This window comes from Rattus norvegicus, chromosome Y (assembly GCF_036323735.1).
Source record: "Rattus norvegicus strain BN/NHsdMcwi chromosome Y, GRCr8, whole genome shotgun sequence".
NCBI classification, from domain to species: domain Eukaryota; kingdom Metazoa; phylum Chordata; class Mammalia; order Rodentia; family Muridae; genus Rattus; species Rattus norvegicus.
Window position 1 is genome coordinate 25,779,946 of NC_086040.1, and position 21,720 is coordinate 25,801,665.

The 21,720-nt window shown below is 36.2% G+C and overlaps 1 long non-coding RNA gene and 1 pseudogene across 1 annotated transcript in view; one reads left to right on the forward strand and one right to left on the reverse strand.

The window, feature by feature from the left end:
- On the forward strand, positions 9,904 to 10,565 carry Olr1770-ps (olfactory receptor pseudogene 1770; annotated as a pseudogene).
- LOC134484428 (uncharacterized) overlaps positions 13,051 to 21,720 on the reverse strand; it is a 33,665-nt gene continuing 24,995 nt past the window's right edge. The window contains exon 5 of the long non-coding RNA XR_010061886.1: positions 13,051 to 13,268. This is a non-coding gene — a long non-coding RNA (uncharacterized LOC134484428). The remainder of the gene's footprint in view (positions 13,269 to 21,720) is intronic.

A 21,720-nucleotide genomic window follows, 5' to 3' on the forward strand; every position in this document is an offset into this window, starting at 1 on the left:
CAGTCTCAACTATTCTGGACTGTTGATATCTCCCAGACACTGAGCCAACAACCAGGCAGCATACACTATCTGCTCTGATGCCCTGACACATGTATAGCTGACGACTGCCTGGTCTGACCTAATCCTTGCGAGTTTTGAGGCCCCAGGGATTATGGGGCCTGGTAGAATCTGGGGAACATCGTCTTGGAGTCAGGGAAGGAAGAGGTGGAATGGGATGAGTAACTGTGTGAGGGGACAAGGAGATTGTACAATGGAAGGAATGTATTTAAATAAAATAATTTATAAAATAGTTTTACTCATAAATTCAAATGTTAGATTTTTTTAACATCCACATTGCAATTCAATAGTGAAGTTTAACATTTTATCCTTACTGAACTGTGTAAGCTTTAATCCTTAATTTACTCTTCATACTATTTGCGAATTGTCTTCTTTCTTATTATATTGTAGCAATTGTGTTTGCATATGTAGAATGCTTACTATTCATAATATGTGCAGAAAATACATTCATGAATCTTTTTTATTTGAGTGATCTGTTATGTGTGAATGCGTATGAATAGATTTGTGCACATGGACACAGGCACCTGGGGAGACCAGGAGATGTCAGATCCCCTGGAGCTGCTTTTACAGCTGGTTGCAAGTGGCTTCGTGGATGTTGGAAAATGAATGTGTTTGCTCTTATGAGTATAAGTGCTCTTAACCACTAAGCTAATATTACAATACTTATTCCATCATAAAATCAACCTATTTATCATTTTCTCATGTATTTCTGGTGTCTTTGTATTTGAGACATCTTGGCACATTCTAGGTGCTGAGACTACACTCAGCCATCATTTTTTCCAGTTTTCTTTCCTTTATCATCGTAAGATGTGTTTGATTAAATATGTTAATATTATACTGTAGATCTTTCAATTTTTCTTATAGAACCTTGGATAAGTGTTTGTTTCTGTCCTCTGCACAATCGATCTCATGTGTTTTTGCTTTCATATAGAATGAAGTAAAAGCCTGTTAGTTTTCCTTTGAATAGTTAGTGTACTAAGAAAATGTGTTTAATTTCCTATTTTAAGACCAATACAATATATTATTTATTTAAAATGTTCCTATAGTTTTGTTTTTTTTCTTTTTCATATTATTATTGTTCTCATTAGTCTCATTATTAATATTCTGTATAGCCTTTTATGTGTGCAGGTGTTGTGGTGAATATTGAAGTCTTCAAAACATATATGTGTAGGTATCAAATTTAGGTTCTTGGTTTTTCAAGGCATGAAATTTTATCTGCTGGGACACCTCACTGGAACACACTATAAAACTTTAAGGTGACATATAGCTCCAGGCTGCTTTTATGTAAACAATATTTTCATCATTTTGCTTTTAATGAATATTTTTGGTTATTCTAATATATTTTATTTTCCATTTATACTTGGTAACCCAAGTATGCTTATTTTAATATTTAATTAATAATTTAATCATGATTATTATGCACTTGAAACCTAGCTAATATGATATAATCTTATATACAATTGAATAAATGCAATTATTTACCTAAAGCATGAAGCTTGGTACGTAATTTTGTTCATTATTCCTATGTATTTGCATAAAGCAGAGAATATTTCATCGTTATAATCCTGATGCCAATTTTAGAAAGTATGACAGCTACCAACTACATGTGACTTTCAATCACTTAAAAGGTGTTTGGATTATACTATTAAATTATATTTCCCCAACATCAAGTAAATATTTATTTTGCTTCAATTAAAAAACGCTCTATAGCAGGAAAAAGTTTAATTTCCTTTTGTTAGTTTAAGACTAAATTTAACTTTTACATTCTCCTGAGTATCAGAAAGTAACTATTAAAGAGAAAGATGTGCCAGGCACAGGTCTAATTTCTAGTATAGCATGTAATTACAATCACCAGTCTTGTCAGTTTCAAGTGATTGTTCACATCATGCATGTAAAACACAATGATCAACATGACAGGATAAACATAAGGGCAGTGCAGTGGCAGAAATAGCTTGCTGATAGCCAACAGCTCTCTAATTTTGCTTAAGTCCTGTTCAATGAACATGGATGGTACTGGTAATTTAGCCACATAAATAAGGCTATTGCAGCTGTGACTATGGGGGAGTATATACAGTCCCTTACTTACTTAAGCCAGTATCATACCTAACATCAATCAAAGTCATGTGTCCTTATATACAGAATTAATTACAGTCTCTGCAACAAAGATCACAGTAAAAATCCCAGCCTTTCGAAATGCAGGATAGAAATTTCAGGTGCAGTCTCAATGCATCTATCTATAAAACGTCACTTGATTCAAGGCTGAGGAACATTACAGAAGAGGGGAAAGAAGATTGTAAGAGACTAAAGTATACTATGAGATGGTGTTCCAAAGTAACACCAGAAATTACACTTATAGCATCTCACTAACATGACTGCCTAAACAACAGCTGAGGAAGAGAGGGAATGGGGAAGAATGGAAGTTTATTTTTCTTTCTCTTTCAATTCCTTCTTCTTCTTCTTCTTCTTCTTCTTCTTCTTCTTCTTCTTGTTCTTCTTCTTCTTCTTCTTCCTCTTCCTCTTCCTCTTCCTCTTCTTCTTCCTCTTCTTCCTCTTCCTCTTCCTCTTCCTCTTCCTCTTCCTCTTCCTCTTCCTCTTCCTCTTCCTCTTCCTCTTCTTCTTCTTCTTCTTCTTCTTCTTCTTCTTCTTCTTCTTCTTCTTCTTCTTCTTCTTCTTCTTCCTCTTATTCTTCCTCTTATTCTTCCTCTTATTCTTCCTCCTCTCCCTCCCTCTCTCTCTCTCTCTCTCTCTCTCTCTCTCTCTCTCTCTTTCTCTCTCTCACTGTTGGATATTTCCTGTTTACATTTTGAATGTTATTCCCTTTTCCAAGTTTCCAGTCCACAAGCCCCTTAACCCTTCCCCCTACCCTTCTATAAGGGAGTTCACCTCTCCACTCACAGCCTCCCTACACCTCCCCACATTCTCCTACACTGGGGGTACAACATTGTCCGAAAAAAAATTGTTTCTCATTCCATTGTTTCTCAACAAGACCATCCTTTGCCACATGCAGTTGGAACCATGGGTCAGGCCATGTATAGTCTTGCTGTTGGAAATTTGGTCCCTGGAAGCTCTGTTTGGTTGAGATTGTTATTATTAACTTCAGTTCTTTCAATCCTTTCCCTAATTCCTCCAACTGGGGTCTGATTTGGTTCAGTGGTTTGCTGTTGCCATTTGCCTCTGTATTTGACATATTCTGGCTGTGTCTCTCAGGAGGGATAAATATCCAGTTATCGTCAGCCTGCACTTCTTAGCTTCATACATCTTATCTAGTTTTGGCGACTGTATATGTATGGGCTACATGTGAGCCAGGCTCTGAACGGCAGGTCCTTCAATCTCAGTTATAAACTTTGCCTCCTTATCCCCTCCCATGGGTATTTTGTTTCCCCTTTTAAAGAAGGAGTGAAGCATCTGCATTTTAATCATCCTTCTTGAGTTTCATGTGGTCTGTGTATTGCACGATGGGTAATTCAAGCTTTTTGGATAATATCTACTTACCAATGAATGCATACCAAGTATGTTTTTCTTTGATAGAATAACCTCATGTAGGATGATATTTTCTAGTTTATTCTATTTGCCTATGAATTTCTTGAAGTCATTGTTTTGATAGCTGAGTAATATTCTACTGTGTAGATGTACCACATTTTCTGTATCCATTCCTCTCTTGAAGGGCATCTGGGTTCTTTCCAGCTTCTGACTATTTTAAATAAGGCTGCTATGAACATATTCGACTATATTGCACTGTTGTATGTTGGAACATCTTTTGGTTATATGGCCAAGAGAGGTATTACTGGGTACTCAGGTAATGGAATGTCCATTTTTCTGAGGAAACTTCAGATGATTTTCAAAAGGGTTGTACCAGTCTGTAATCCCACCAACAATGGAGGAGTGTTCCTCTTTCTCCACATCCTTGCCAGCATCTGCTGTCACCTCAGATTTATATCTTACTCATTCTGACTGCTGTGAGGTGGAATCTCAGATTTGTTTTGATTGAATTTCCCTGATGACTAAGAATGTTGAAAATTTATTTAGGTGTTTTTTGACCAGTTGAAAACCTTCAGCTGAGAATGTCTTGTAACTCACTCTACCCCATTTTTAATAGGGTATTTTTGTTTTCTAGAGTCTAACTTCTTAAATTCTTTGTATATTTTGGATATTATCCACTGTCAGATATAGGATTGGCAAAAATCTTTTCCAATCCGTTGGTTGCAGTTTTATCCTAATGACGGTGTCTTTTGCCTTACAGAAGCTTTGCTGTTTTATGATCTCCTATTTGTCAATTCTTGATATTAAAGCATAAGTCACTAGTGTTTTACTCAGGAAATGTTCTCCAATGCCCATGTGTCCAAGATTCTTCCCCACCTTTTCTTCCATTAGTTTGAGTGTATCTGGTTTTATGTGTAAGTCCTTGATTAACTTGTACTTAAGCTTTGTACATGGTCATAAAATTGGGATTATTTTCATTCTTCTACATGCTGACTTCCAGTTGAACCAGCACTATTTCTGGAAAATGCTATGTTTCTTCATTTGGATGGTTTTATCTCCTTTGCCAAATATCAAACGATAGGGTGTGTGGGTTCATTACTTGGTCTTCAATTCTATTCCACTGGTCTATCCATCTGTCTCTTTACCAATACCATGCAGTTTTTTTTATCACTATTGCTCTGTAATACTGCTTGAGTTCAGGGGTGATGATTCCCCCAGAAGTTCTTTTTTTGTTGAGGATAGTTTTAGCTACATGGCTTTTTTCTTATTCGGAATGAATTTGCAAATTTCTCTTTCTAGCTTTATTAAAGAAGTGAGTAGGAATTTTGATGGAGATTACATTGAATCTGTACATTGCTTTTGGCAAAATAGTCATCTTTACTGAATTAATCCTGTCAATACATGAGCAAGGAATCTCTTTCTATGTTCTGAGATCTTCCTCAATTCCTTCCTTCAGATACTTGAACTTATTGTCATAGAGATCATTCATTTGCTTGTTTCAACTAACACCAAGTTATTTTATATTATTTGGGACTATTGTGGAGTGTGTGATTTCATTATTTTTCTCAGCGTGTTTATCCATTGAGGAGTGGAAGGATACTGGTATATTTGAGGTAATTTTATACCCTGACACTTTGCTGTAGTTATTTATCAGGTTGAGAAATTCTCTGGTGGAACTTTTGGGGTCACTTAAGTATATACAATCATATCATCTGCAAATAGTGATATTTTGATATCTTCTCTTCCAATTTGTATCTGGTTGAACCCCTTATGCTGTCTGATTTCTCTGACTATGGCATGGAGTCTTGTTTAGATTGAGTAGGGGAGAGTTGGGAAGCCTTGTCTAGTTCCTGGTTTTAGTGTGAATGCTTCAAATTTCTTTCCATTTAGTTTGATGTTAGCAACAGGTATGCTGTATATTTCTTACACTATGTTTTTTTTGGTTCTTTTTTTCAGAGCTGGGGAAAGAACCCCGGGCCTTGCACTTCCTAGGTAAGCGCTCTACCACTGAGCTAAATCCCCAGCCCCACACTATGTTTTGATATGAGCCTTCATTTCTTGATTTTTCCAGGATTTTTATCCACAAGGATTGTTGAATTTTGTCAAATGCTTTCACACCATCTAATGAAATGTTCATGTGCTCTTTAATTTTGAGTTTGTTTACATGATGGATTACATTCATGGATTTTACTATATTAAACCATGCTTCCATCCCTGGGTTCAAGTCTACTTGATCATGATGGATGATTTTTTTGATGTGTTCTTAGATTCGGTTTGCAAGAATGTTATACGTATTTTTCATCAATATTCATAAGGGATATTGGTCTGAAGTTCTCTTTCTGTGCTGAGTCTTTGTGTGGGTTAAGTATAAGAGTAATTGTGGATTCATGTAAGGAATGTGGTAGTTCCTGTCTGTTTCAATTTTGTGGAAGAGTTTGGATAATATTTGTATGAGGTCTTCTAAGAAGGTCTGATAAAATTCTGCACTGAACCATCTCTACTTGGGCTCTGTTTGGTTGGGAGACTTTCAATATCTGCTTCTATTTCTTTAGGAGTTATGGGGTTCTTTAGATAGTTTATTTGTTCCTGTTTTAACTTTGCTACCTGGTATCTGTCTTCGAAATTGTCCATTCCTCCAGATTTTGTAGTTTTGTTGAATATAGGCTTTTATAGTAGAATCTGATGTTTTTTTTTTTTTTTACTTTCTTCAGATTCCCTTGTTATGTCTCCCTTTTCTTTTCTGATTTTGTGAATTTCGATACAGTCTCTTTTACCTCTGGTTGGTTTAGCTAAGGGTTTATCTATCTTATTGTTTTTGTCAAAGAAACAGCTCCTGGTTTTGTTGATTCTTTGTATGGTCCTTTTCATTTCTGCTTCATTGATTTCATCTCTGAGTTTTATTTCCTGCTTTCTAACCCCTTGGGTTTATTTAGTTCTTTTTGTTCTAGAGCTTTTACATGTGCTATCAAGCTCCTGATATATGCTCTTTCCTGTTTCTTTTCGCAAGAACTCAGATCTATAAGTTTTTATTTTTAGCTCTGCTTTCATTGTGTCACATATGTTTGGGAATGTTGTGTCTTCATTTTCATTAAGTTCTAAGAAGTCTTTAATTTCTATCCTTATTTCTTCCTTGACCAGTTTGTCATGGAGTAAAGCATTTTTCAACTTCCATGTATATGTGAGCATTCTGACATTATTGTTATTGTTGAAGAAAAGTCTTAGTGTGTGGTGATCTTATAGAATGCATGGGATTATTTCTATCTTCCTGTATCAGTTGAGGTCTGCTGAGGGACCGATTGTGTGGTCAATTTTGAAGAAGGTTCCCTGACGTTATGAGAAGAATGTATATCCTTATATTTTAGGATGGAATGTTCTATAATTATCTGTTAAATCCATTTGGTTCATAACTTCTATTATGTTCTCTACATCTCTGTTTAATTTCTGTTTCCAAGATCTCTCCAGTGATGAGGATGGGGTGTTGAAATATCCTACTATTATCATGTCAGGTGCAATGTGTGCTTTTAGCTTTAGTAAGTTTTCTTTTATGAAACCTCAGGATTTCTCGTGAGTCATTTTTATTGCACAAATCCAAATGTAAATACAACATTCTAGTTCTTGAGTTAATATTCTGGAAATTTACCTGGGAGATGAAAGGCCTCACTCTCTAACTAGAGAGCTAAATATACAAATACAGAAATTACTAATGAAAAGTAAGTTGCTTTAAAAATATTTCATATTAAAAATATAGTCATTCTCTGTGTTCGCTGTGGGAAGGCTGTTTATTTGTTTTTGTTTTTTGTTTCTTTTATTTTAATATGGACAAATATTTACACTACATTAAAATAAGTGTGAAATGCATAACAATAGAATCCTATGCATTCCAGCATTTTTTTTCTACAAGAACAGAGTCCACTGAATGGTCAAGTATGTTCAACAGCACTCTCGCTTCATAACTGTCAGAGCTTTAAGTCTACCCTATGTTCTCTACACTTAGATTTTTATAACTTTTGTATGAATGGGTCAGATCAATCTAATAGATCTAATAAAGTATTATACCTGACTATGTCCCCTGCCCCCACAAGAAAATCGTGTATTGTTTTTCTTTTTTTGTTGTTTTTGTTGTTTTGGAGAGCTGTGTTTTTTCATTAACCCAAATAGAAAATTAATCTAGTGATCAATTATTGAACAGAAACGAAAATTATGTATTGTGGTGAGAAATTCCCCAAAATAGCGTGTACCCAAATGTAAATCTAAAATGTTTGTGGCTAGACATGCACACAAGCTCATGACCCATGTAGCTGACAAGCATTCCACACCTGATCAACTTAAGTGATTTGGGAAATTAACTTATTCATACAGAAGTAAACTCATGGGGAATGCTTTTTTTCTTAGCCGTGTTTATAAGTGATCAAATGGTGAAGCAGGATGTAAACAAATACTGTTATCCTTCATTGTTGCTTATACTAACATTTTAATTCATGTACAACCTCTATGTGTTTTTTTCTATTGTGTTTTCTGTGTCTCTGTCTCTGCATGAATATATAGGCATACAAGTGTGTGTGTGAGTGTGTATATGTGTGTGTGTGTGTGTGTGTGTGTGTGTGTGTGTCTTATATGGTATTTATAAACATAGATAACATGTTTATTTATCTAAAATTTGGAAATACTGAAGATCACATTTGATTTGTGGATTAACCATGTGCTGATCTACTCACATACCTCTGACATTTCATTATATCAAGTGAATAGAGAGAGAACCTAAGAGGCTGGTGATATCTCCTACTCTACACTTGTCAGGAAAAAGTGGTATATTTTTTGTCAAGAAAACCCAAACATCAGCAAAGACATATACACTCCACAAAACAGGAAAGGACATCTCATTTGAAGGGAAAAGTTATCAGAGTGTGAGAAAAATGAGTTTGCCACATTCCAATATTTGAGGGACATGAGACTGAACTTCAGAAGATATAATGGGAAGGGACAGGCAGAATCCCCAAGGAACCAAAGTACGCTTAGCACTGGAGTTCCTCATTACATGAGAGCTCAGATATTGGTAAGGATGGTAAACATAATGATAAGAACTTTGCAGTCCATACTCAGTCTCAATATAAGGCAACAATGTGAACAAGATGAAAAGTAGTCACCACCACAGTGCTAACAGCTACTTTAGCAGTGACATTGTGAAAAACAGAGTGTAACTATAGAGAGAAGAAAAGGTAGATATTTGAAAACAGACTAGGCTCTGCTGGAACTGAACAATTTTCCATGAAAGTAACCAAGCAATCACACCACAGGTGCCATATGCAAAAATGAGCAAAGAGGGATGAACTGTATAAATACTATGTGTACAGAAATACAGGTAGTTTGTTGGAATTCTATGATGTTGAGATTAAAGAATAGGAAGGAATTTCTATCAAGTCAGGCACCATATCCTGTTCTTAGAATACTCACATTCAAGAGACTGAGACAGAGAAATTAGGAATTTCAGGTTAGCCCGGACTACATATCAAGACAATACATCTTTTATTCTTTTTTTTTCTTTATTTAAATCAAAAGTCTGGTTGATAGAATATCACGAAAAATATTAAGAAAATAGAAATTTAACGCCTATGCAGTGATACTCCTGCTAAAAAACATGTTCTATAAAGAGACGTTAATTATTAAGTTACAAATACCATCTGTCATATTGAAGGTTGTGGCACGAAGGGGTATGGTGTTGTTTGGTTGATCATTCTTCACTTCCATGTCTCACTTTACACATCTTAAAAAGCTTCTCTGATGACCTCCTTACTGTGTAGATATCAATATGTGCCTTGCCTTTAATTCTATGTATTAAAACCAGTTATCATTTATTTATCAAATGATTATTTGATTTTTGCATTATCTTCAAAAATAATGGGTCTTGAGGAATTTATACCTTTATTGTGTGGGTTTGAATATTCATAATAGCAATCAGAGAATAATCGGGGCCCAACACACACACAGGGTGGTTGGAGAGACTATACCTGTGGCAATACGAAAGCATAGAAATAAGTAGGTTGATCTATTTTTCTGCATAACACTTATAACTAGTTACTGATTAGAATGGGGAAAAAGTTGAGATACAGTCAAGGTTTTCTTTTCCTTAATTTCAATGATTGCTTATAGAGCATGTGAAACTGAACTCACCCATGGGAAAATTACTGCCTGAACAGCATTAGTGCAAAGACTACAAGTTTGCACCAGCTTTGTAAATATTTGGACACTTGACTCAATGCTTAACACACTTTGGAAAATCTCCTGGTGTTAAGAGAGAAAGTATTAGATATGAAAATCTGTGAGAATAAATCACTTCTAAGCTTTGATTTTTGTGACTACAGAGAAAGACTTTGACTCTGATGTAACTGAGTGTCTAAAAGTATTAAAAAATCAATATCTCTTATCTGCAAGAATCCTTCTAATGGCTTAATGCTCTGTCTTCCAGGAGATGAGTGTTAATTGTGTCAATTGCTCTTTGTGGCAGGAAAAGGACTTGTCTGTCAAATGCTTTTCAATCGCCAAGAAGTTTGAGGTACCTGGAGAATGCTTCCTCCTGTCAACCCTCATCCTGCTCTCATTGCCTTTGTTATCTGCACCAGTCCATCTCTACACACCCCCATGTACATTTTTCTGATGAACTTATGTATCCTGAAAATTGGTTACACTATTTCTGTCATACCCAATATATGGAGAGCCTTGAAAGTGAGATCTGAGGAATCTCTCAGGAGGGATGTGCCACACAGACGTTTTTCTTCACACTTTTTGTATAATTGAGTGCTGCCTATTGCCAGCCATGGCCTTTGTCCACTGTATGGCCCTGCTTCATTCTGCAGCCCAAATGAGTAGTGAGGTATGTTCCCACAAGGCAATTGTTTCATGGGGAATAGGTTGCCTTGTAGGGTTGGGAAAAAACTACTTGAGATCCAAATCTAACCACCCACAAGGAGTTGAAAAATTATTGGTCATCTTCCATACCACAGTGATATCCATGCTGAACCCATCATCTTTGCTTAAAGTACGAAGAAGTCAAGACAGGACTGAAAAGAACTCTGGGTCTGAAGAAAGTTCTGATAATAAATAGGTAATAAAGGATCCCAAAGTGCTCTTTCAAAAAGGTGCAAAGTCTGTGAAAGAAAGAAAAAAAAATAATAACTGTGCTTTTTCTTGCTGTCTTGTAACAAACTTTAAGAAACATACCTTTTTTTAAAGTGTTCTCTTTATTCACCACCATGCTTAATTGCAAACAATTGTAAAGTATGCTTGCTACTAAATTACTTTAGTAGATTAATCCTGTACTTAAGTGGTTTCCTCTGGACAGAGTTTAAACCACATGTTAATGTCTCAGGGTCTTGAAAATTCTCTGTATCCATTCTTAGCTATTTGGAAATCTTTCAGAAATTGTTTGTACATGATCTCAGCTCGTTATGATACAATTCCATATTCCTCAGTACATGTAAATTCTTTGCATTGGACTGGAACTGCTAATTAGTTCTCAGGAGAGTGAATTGTTAACCTCTGCTTTGTGTACCATTTGATCAGTCCATACTTCAGTTTTGTTCACCCAGTGTCTATTATTTTGGAACAGGAGTAGTCTTTCCTCCACTTTTTGATTTCTAAAAGGGCTGTGGAAAAGAATTTCAGCCAGGTGATTCTCAACATCAATATCATAGTTTCAGATAAACACACACACACGTACACACACACACACACACACACACACACACACGCACACACACACATACACACATGCACTTACACACACACATCCACACACACACAAATATGCATTCACATACAGGAACTGAAGTGGGTTTACAAGTGACCGAATACAAATATAAAAGTCAGCTAGAGTTATATAATTAGATTCAGGTTGCTATTCAACAGTAAAATAAAATAATATAAAATTAGAATCTTGAGTCTTTATGAGTATAATGAAACAAAAATAAAATTCCATTTAAGTGTGCTGAAAATATTGAAGACATTGACAAATTACCATGACACCAAAACTACAGTATTGTTTTAGGCATGAGTCACCCATACAGAAAGACAGTAATTATATTCTCCTCAGACTCATTGTTCTGAGTCTACTTACATGGAGTAAGGACCATTCAAGTCAAAATGTTGGTAAAAAAATGACGAGATGTTGAAAGCAATGCATAAAGTATTGAAGAGACACACAGTCTTTCCATAGGCATTAAGTAATTCTCTTTTAACTTCTATTACTTTAAAAGGAAATACAAAAGAAAATACATTAAAATATTTTAAATATGAAAGGAAAATAATTTAAAATAATTTCATTGCTCCATATTTGGTTCTTGTTAAGATGACAGATATCCTCCTAATGCTTAACTGCGATAAGCGAAGCAAGAAACACTTTGTGGTATCTGTGGCAAGTACATATAATCTCAACCTAAAAGAGGAAAACCACTGGGCAAATCCAAATTCAGAGACATTCTTGCAAGGTAAGTAGTTATCTTCAAAGGTGTGGTCACAGAAGATAAAAATATTAATGAATTATCACAAAACTGAATGACTTAAGATATGTAATAAGTAAATGTTAACTGGATTTCTGGATTGGATATGGTCATAGAAAGTGTACAGTTCTAGAAACATTGTTGTTATGATTTGGTAAACCTACTGTGTTACTTGTAACAATTTTTTTTCAATTTTCTGATTTTTGAGAATTAGTCATTAGATTGCTTAAAGTATAAAAATTCAGGAATTAGGACACGACATAAAACCATACTGTTTCCTAGCAATTAAATCGGTTTTTCCTGTATAGTTTGAATTCTTCTTTATTTTTTGTATTTATTTATTTTTTTAATTTATTTATGTCTCAAATGCTGTCCTCCTTCCTGTTTTCCCCCCAGAGTCCCTTAAAACAAACAGCATCCCTTTCCGATTACTTCTTTCAAAAAGACAAAGCAACACTAGTTAAAAGTCATGTTTAGTCCCTTGATAGCTGTTCCTTTGGCCACACATTTGAAAATCTATATCATTGATAGTGCAGACATTAGGAAATATCTTCAAAAATGATCTTCAAAAATTAAATATTCTCCAGTAATCAGCTATCAGCTATCAGCTTGACAAAAGTGGAAGAATCCATGAACAAAAATATCCTTGTAATGTACGTAGAGAAAATTGATCAGACAAGAAGGAAAACATGTAGCAACCTTCCTGGATTCAACACAATAGAGCCTACGTTCCTGTAGTGTATTCTTCATGAGTTTATAGAGTTTATGGGCTAATACCTGGAAAAGAACTCCTACAAAAACCAGCAGCAAATAAACCACAAACTGCAATGTTTATACAAGCCAAAGAAATATGTGTAAAGTATTATTTTCAGCTCTATATGAGAATATTAATATTTTTTAATTCGTATATTAATAAAATTTTAATTTCATTTCTGCAAATTTTTATTGCAATTTTTTAAATAAATAGATTTTAAGTGACTTATGTGATCATTACCTTTTAGTGGTTTTGATTGCACTATAGAACAATAAAGTGTTTATTTGACTGTGATCATTACTATGAATATTCACGAAAATCAAATTATGTCAAGCAGGAACTGCTCTTCTGTTTTTATACTTTTAGTTGTACATATGCTTGTTCACATGTGCAACACATGCATGCCTACTGTCCAGGAGGTTGAAGAAGGTGTGAGGTTCCGTGATGCTGAAATTACAGCCACTTGTGAGCTGTCAACGGGTTCTCTGGAAGAACAGGTAATGCTATTAATCACGGAATCATTCATTCATCTGCAGCAAACACCATTTTTTGTAAATATAGTGACTAAATTGTCCTGTCTTCTGCATAGACTACTGTTTTCTCAAATGTGATAATTTAATATTAAACATACACCCACCTGTTCTTAACTTCATATATATATATATATATATATATATATATATATGTATATATATATGTATATATATGTATGTATTTGTATATATGTATATATATATATATATATCATACACACACAAATACATACACAGCCACACACACTCACACTCACACACACACACACACACACACACACACTGCTCTTACATTCAAGTTTACTTACTTACTTACACACACACACCTTCTTCTTACCTTCAAGTAGACTTAGTTATTTTCATAGTTATTTGTTTATTTATTCACGTTACATGCTGCACACTGCCCCCTCCAGTTCACCCCTCTCACAATCCTTCTCCCAGCCTTTTCTCCTCTGAGCAGGAGGGGAACCCTCGGGTATCTCCTCACCTTGCATATCTAGTCTCTGTGATCACACCATCTGCTAGTGAGGACAGACACAGCAGCCTAGATGAATGGGTTGAGGAGGTAGAGGTCATATCCAGAAAGAGGCAGAGAGCTGGGGTAAAAGATGCCCATGAATCAATGGGTGTTTCCTTAGTTGAGACTCACAGCCTCAGTGATATGGACCTGAAGAAGCAATCTCCGGTAGCCAGAGAGCAACCCAAATGGAGTGATAAAGACACCTACTTTTGACCCAAAATTTATTCTGACCACAAGAAATGAAGGCGCCGTGCATAGAACAGAGAGTGAGGAAATATCAACCAATGGTTAGTGCAGATCGAGACCCATCCCATGGATGAGCACCAATCCCTGACACTATTACTGACACTCTGTTATGCTTGGAGAAAGGAGTCTAACATGGCTTCCCTCTGAGACACTCCACTAAGCTGCTGACTCAGACAGAAGCAGACATCCATTAGCCATACCAGGGGTGGTGCTTGGGGACACAGATGGAAGAACAGAATGAAGAGGATTATGGCCTCTAAGGATATAGGCAGTCCACAGGCTTTGTCTTCATGTGGGTACCGAACAACTAGAATTGGGTTTCCCCAAAACATGTTGTATGTAGATGGGACATCTGTTTCTTTAAAATTCATTCATTTATTTACTCACTTTACATCCCAAGATCGGTGCTCCATCTTCAAGGTACGCCAACACCCATTGTCAGGGGAACCCATAAAAAGACAAAGCTATATATTTCCTACCTATGTCCTGGTGGCTCAGGCTCAGTCCATATTCACTCTCTGGTTAGTGGTTCAGTCTTTGACAAACCCCAAGAGTCCCCATGAGTTGATTCTATTGGTCTTTCTGTGAAGTCCCTCATATTATCTGGGCCTCGATTCTTCACCTGTTTTTTTAAAGACTCCCCAAGCTCCAGCTAATGTTTGGTGGTGAATCTTTACACTTGTTTCTCTCAGCTATAGGGTGGAGTCACAGAGAGGAAAGTTATACTAGGAATCTGTCTGCAAGCATGATAGAATATCTTTAATGTATCAGAGATAGGTGATTGCTCACGCGGTAGGTCTCAATCTGTAATAACCATTGGTTGGAAATTCCTTCCATGTCTACTGTTTCTATCTTTGTCTCTGAAGATCTTGTAGGCTGTGTTCACTTTTGATTGAAGGTTTAATGGGTGGGTTTTTTTCCTTGTCACATCACTGTGAGTCATTCCTGGCTACAGAATTGGCAAATTAAGGATCTGTACCCTCATTGCTACAGTCACCCCAATAGACATCCTGGGGACTCGCCTTTCCCAGTTCTCTGGATAGGAAAGGAAGCTTGAGATGTGCACCCCACACTTGTGATTTCCATTCTCTTTTCCCTGCTTTCCCTATAACTAATTCCTCCAAAGCCCACTCCCTTCCCTACCTCCCCTCCCATTCAGTTTCCTCCCTCCCTCCATCCTCCTCAATATTTATTATGCTAAATGCATTTTAAAGTCAATATTTAGGAAAAAACACTGAAAAGTGTAGGAAGTATCCCACTCACATGTTGCTAACAGTGGACTGTGCTAGTGGAAATTTGTCTCTACAACCTCTCAGTACTAGAAGTCGTCTTAGGCTTCCTATGTGTATAGATATTTGGTCTTTCTCAGATTTCTGGCGCGTTTGGAGACTGATTATAGTCTCATTGCTTATCAGGCCGTATAAATCTGGATATAGATATTTTTGGATAGTTATCAGATAGTATACAAGCTAGCCAAGACATAATATAGATTTTAAGCCTTTCTCAAGCTGAAATGAAGAACTAAATATTATTTCTAACTGATATAGTAACAGACTGGGTGTTGAATATATCAAATGCTTTATAAATTGTTGAATGGTAATAATCTTACTCAATTGATATATAAATGAAAAGTCTGTTTAACTGGACAAAAAGGGGGAAACATTGTTTACACTGAAGTTATCTGTATTTTGATGCTAATCCACTGCTCTAAGGACAGCTGCCTTGTCCTGTACTCAGAACTCAGGTGAATTCTGCAAAACCACTTTACCATTAAATTTGTGAAGTACAGGTGAGGGGCAGGTCCAGTATAGAAGGAGGCCTATCATTGGAGGAAGGAATGATGGGCAGGAAAGAAGTTTGAAGGAAGTAGAAGAGACTAGAGGAAAAAGGAGAGACAGAAAGAGGAGAGGTGAGAAGCCATGGCAGGTGAAGTTAAGATTCTGCTCTGTGTATTTACTTGTTGTTATTAATGTTCCAAAGGTATGGATGGTACCAGGCTTGGTATGCTTAAGTGGGCTATTATATCTTATCAATTGGGTCAAAGATTATTTTGTTGTGTGTTCTTTTATGTGAGGATTTGAGTGTAAGAATGTGTGTGGCAGTAAGAGACACTGGGCAGATGAGGAGTAGGGCTGTATTCAACCAAGATATCTAGCAGAGGCTTGGGAAACTACAGTGACAGTGTTAGCGGGGTAAAAGACTACTTTTATTTTTTTTTTTTGCAACAGCACATTCACTTCTGTATTTGACATGCTCTAGGTGTGTCCCAAGGAAAGATCTACATCTGGTTCCAGACAGAATGTGCTTTTAGGTTTATCAATCTTATCTAGTTTTGGTGGCTGATTTTATATATATATTTAACATGGATTCTGAGCAGCTACGTCAAGAATGTAGAATCCACAAATGCCAATGCCAAATAGAATCGCTCCTGTTTTTTGAGCCTTTTAAAGTTGAAGTTTCACTGGACCTCAGGTTCTTCCCTCCCTGTCAATCCTCCTTTATCTTATCTTTGGCCAGAAGAACGAATCATTTTAAAACATCCAAAATGCTGAAATATCACCCTTTGGAACACAGGAAGGTAGATATTACAGAAATGATATCTAATGGGACTACAGAAATATTTACAATTGTCCCTGCTCTCCTTTTATTTACTCAGGCAGCTATGTATATGCATAAAATAAAAATTTGATAGTTTATCATTTTAAGTAGATACACAATATTTACACTTGCAAATTCACTTTATAGCTTGGCCACCTTTGTTGCCAAAATCATTGCAAAAATCTAGAATTGGTAAACAGAATGTTTGAATACACATACAGGAATATCTATAAAGTCCCCTAACAAGGAATGAACAATTAGAAAATGAAATACAAAATTCACTCAGTTAAATGCCTGTAGAGAAAAAAATGGCCTTTGAGAAAGAGGGAAAATCTAGAAAATTGAACAGTTTGTAACAGGAATGGACCCGGTAATAGAGTTATTATCCAGATGAATCTCCTACAACCCATGTTCCTAGATCTTTTCTACCCAATACTAGCCCCTAACGGACTTGGTCCATTAAGAGCCTGTAACCACTGATGAAGAAAAGAGAAGTTTCCAGCTGTAGAGAGATATAGTACAAAGGTTACCACTGTGTCACAGGAGACTCTCCTGGAATAGGCACCCTTGAATCTGGTCAATATAAGGAAAGCAGGTAGGCCATGGCAGTTCTCAGTGACATCATCATTTGGCCCTCCCTGAAAAATTTATTGTACCCTGGAGAGCAGTAGCTTTTGTGATGTCACAAGGAACTGCATCACAGATATTCCTGCAGTACAGCTAGGGAATACTAAATGGCCTCTATTTCAGTACAAACAGTCATTTGGGAGGGAGAACAAAGAGTATGTACATAACAGAAATGAGTAGAAGAATGTTGGCCTTCTGTTTAGTTTAAAAAAATGAAATATGTGGTACATGGGAAAGCACAGTGAGTGCTGTGTAGGAGTTGTGAGGGTTCACTGAACACATAGCCTTGATCTGAGCCTTCCATATATGGGATTCAGGAAGTGCGAACCTCTCAGTAGCATCTGGTTTTCCTTGCTTGTTATGGTTCCTGAGAATCAGAGATTTTTTATCATTAATTTTATTATTCCAAAAGTCAGGTGTTGGGACAGGTATAGTGTTTTTTTTTTCTGAGAGCCCATGCCTTTTATTTTTTCCCCCAAAAGGAAAAAGACCTAAGGAGGAAGGGAAAGACAAGTATTGTATGCTCAGCTCAGAGTAATCTCCTCCAGCTTTGGATTCCTATAGTACAGTTTCTGTATGACACTGACATCTGGGAGAGAGAAACGCTTCTATTTGAAACTTCATCACCTCATTCTTTCCACTAGTGTTATGCTGACTACCATTCCCTGACAGTGTCCCTCTAGATTTCTGAATCAATATGTCTGATTACCTTGCAGTTTTATTTACTTATATTTCTTTGATTTTTTTAATTTTTAAGTTAATTTTAATATTTTTTGGATATTTCTATATCTACATTTTAAATGTTTTTTTTCCTCTCCCAGTATCCTCTCCATAAGAGACCTGAACGTTTCCCTTCCTTTACATTTAAACCCCCCTTACTGCCCCTCGACATTTCCTTGAACTGGGAGTCAAACCTAGGGAGAACCAAGGGCCTCTCCTTCCTTTTGTGTCCAACAATGCAATCCTCTGCTACATATGCAGTTGGACCCATAGGTCTGCCCATGTACAGTCTTTGAATACCTGTATAGTACCAGAATTTTCTTGTTCATTGTCATTGTTCTACTAATGGGGTAGAGCATCTTCAGCTCTAGTAAACCTTTCTCAAAATTTACCAAGAAGAGGTCCATTTACAAATCTCTGGTTTGCCACTGGCACTCACTTGTGTAAATAACATGCTCTAGCTGTGTCTCTCAGGAAATATATATAACCTGTCCCTGGAATCATGCACTTCTTAGCTTCATTAATCTTAATCATATCTAATTTTGGTGGCTGATCTATCTATCTATCTATCTATCTATCTAGTTATCTATCTAGATATCTATCCTTGTCTCTGTCTCTGTCTCTGTCTCTCTCTCTCTCTCTCTCTCTCTCTATATATATATATATATATATATATATATATATATATATATATGTATATATATATTTGGTGGCTTCTACATCTATGAAATTATGTGAAATTTTAATATGGATTCTGTGCTCCTAGGTGAAGAATGGAGTATCCACAAATGACAATACCAAATATACTCCCTCCTGTTCTTATGAGCCTATTGAGGTTGAGGTTTTACTGGAACTCAAGCCATTCTTCTCCCTTCTCATCATCCTGTATCTATTGTTTGGCTTGAAGAAAGTATCATTGTAAAATATCCAAAAGCCTGAAGTCTCACCCTTGGAACACAGGAAGGTAGATATTAAAGAAATAATATCTAATGTGACTACAGAACTGCATTCTATAGTCCATGCTGTCCTTTGATTCACTGATGTCAGGTAATTTCTGCATTAAATAAAAATTTGGGCGTTTATCATTTGAAGTAGGTACACAATATTTACACTATTAAATTCACTCTTTAGCTTGGCCAGCTTTGTTGCGAAAATCATTGCAAAAAACTAGATTTGGAAAACAGAATTATTGAGTACACATTCAGGAATATCTATAAAGTCCCCTATCAAGGAATTAACAATTAGAAAATTAAATACATAATCCACTCATTTTAATATCTGTAGGGAAACAATGCCCTTTGGGAAACAGATAGAACTTAGGAAATTGAACTGTTTGTCACAGGAATGGACCTGGTAATAAAATTATCCAGAAGGCTCTCCTACATCCCGTGTTACTAGGTATTTTCTACACATGCCAAGACCCTGAATAACTTTGTCCATTCAGAGCAGGTAACCACTCATAAAGCAAAGGGAACTCTCTAGCATTAGAGAGATGTTCTGCATAAATGTTTCCACTGTGTCAAAGGAGACACTCCTGGAAAGGGCACCCTAGAATCTGGTCAATATTAAGAAAGATCTTTAGCAGGTAGGCCATGGCAATTCTCAGGGATAATGTAATTAGGCCGTATCTAAAAAATCTCTTGCAACCTAGAGAGCCCTAGCTTTTTCTGTGATATCAAAAGTAATGTCGTGACTGCAGCTGCCTCTCAGACATTCCTTTAGTACCTCTAAGGTTTATTAATTGGCCTTTATTTTAGTTTAAACAGCTATTTAGGAGGGAGAACAAATAGGATGTAGATATCAGAGATGGGGGGAAGGAAGTTGGCCTAATGTTTTAGTTTAAAAAACGAAGAAATACATGGTACATGGGAAAGCTCTGGGTACTGTGTAGGGGTTGTGAGGGTACACTGAACACATCGCCTTGACCTGAACCTTCAACATATTGGATTCAGAAGGTGAGAGCCTCTCAGTTGCATCTGCATTTCCTTGCTGGTTATGGCTCCTGGAAGTCAGAGATTTTTTATTATTAATTTCTTTATTCCAAAAGGCAGGGGTTCGGAAGGGTTCAGTTGTTTTTCTGAGAGCTCATGACTTTCATTATTTTTCTCCATGAGAAAAAGTTCCTAAGGAAGGAGTGATGACAAGTATTGTATCCTCTGCTCAGTGTAAATTCCTCCTTGCTTTGGATTCCTATAGTGCACTTTGTTTCTGACACTGATATCTGTGACAGAGATGTGCATCTAGCTGCGACATCATCATCTCAGTCTTTCCACTACTATTACTCTGATTACAATTCCCTGACAGGTACCCTTTAAATTTCTTGGTCGATACGTATGATTCCTTGACAATTTTCTTTTCTTTTACTTATATCATTTTTTAAGCAATTTATTGCTTTTTTAATTGGATACTTCTATATTTTCTTTACAAATATAATTTCCTTTCCCAGTTTCCTCTCCAAAAGAGCCCTGACCAGTCCAATTCCCCTTTTTCTATAACCCCCTTACTGCCTCTTGACATTCCATTGAACTGGGAATCAAACCTAGGGTGGACCAAGGGCCTCTTCTTCCATTGTTGCTCACCAAGACCATCTTCTGATACATATGGAATTGGAGCCATTGGTCTGTAATGTGCAGTCTTGAATGTTGATTTAGTACCAGAAAGGTTTCGTTCATTGGCATTGTTCTTATGGGGATTAAAGCCCCATTCAGATCTTGTAATCCTTTCTCAACATTTACCAACAAGAAGTCCATTTTCAGTTCAGGATTTGCTGTTATCATTTAACACTGTATTTCACATACTCTAGCTGTGTCTCTCGGGAAAGGTCTATATCTGTTCCTGGCATAATGCACTTCTTAGCTTCATCAATTTTATATCGTTTTGGTAGCAGATGTGTATATATATATATATATATATATATATATATATATATATATATATATATATACTTTTGGTGGCTCCTACAACTAGGTGGTTAGGTGGAATGTTAACATAGAATCTTCCCAACTAGGTAAAGAATGTAGAATTCAGAAATGACAATGTCAAATGGACTCCATCCTGTATTATGAACATATTGAATTTGAGGTTTGACTGGTGGTAATGCCATTCTTCTCCCTGCCTATCCTCCAGTATCTAAGGTTTTTACTTAAGAAAGAATAATATTAAAACGTCCAAAACCCTCAAGTCTGGCCATGGGAACACAGGAAGATAGGTAGTACAGAATTAATATCAAATGGGACTAGAGAACCGAATTCTATAGTCCATGTGTTGCTGATGTCTGGTAATTTTTAGATGAAATAAGCATTTAGGAGTTTATCATTTGAAGTGAGTACACAGTATTTACACCATTATGCTCAGTCTATAGCTAGGCACAATTTGTTGCCAAATCATTGTAGAAAATGGAATTGGAAATCAATATATTTGAGTACACTTTCAGGAATATTTATGAAATGCCCTGTCAATGAAAGTACAATAAGAAAGTAAAATACAATATTCATTTAATTACAGGACTGTAGGGAAAATACTGGCCTTTGTGATACATAGATAACCAAGAAAATTGAACTCTATGTCACTGGAATGAACCTGGGAATAAAAATATTATCTAGAAGAACCTCCTACACTAGATGTTCCTTAAACTTTTCTACCCATGCCAAGGCCCTTATTAACTTTTTCCATCCCAAGCATGTAACTGCTTAA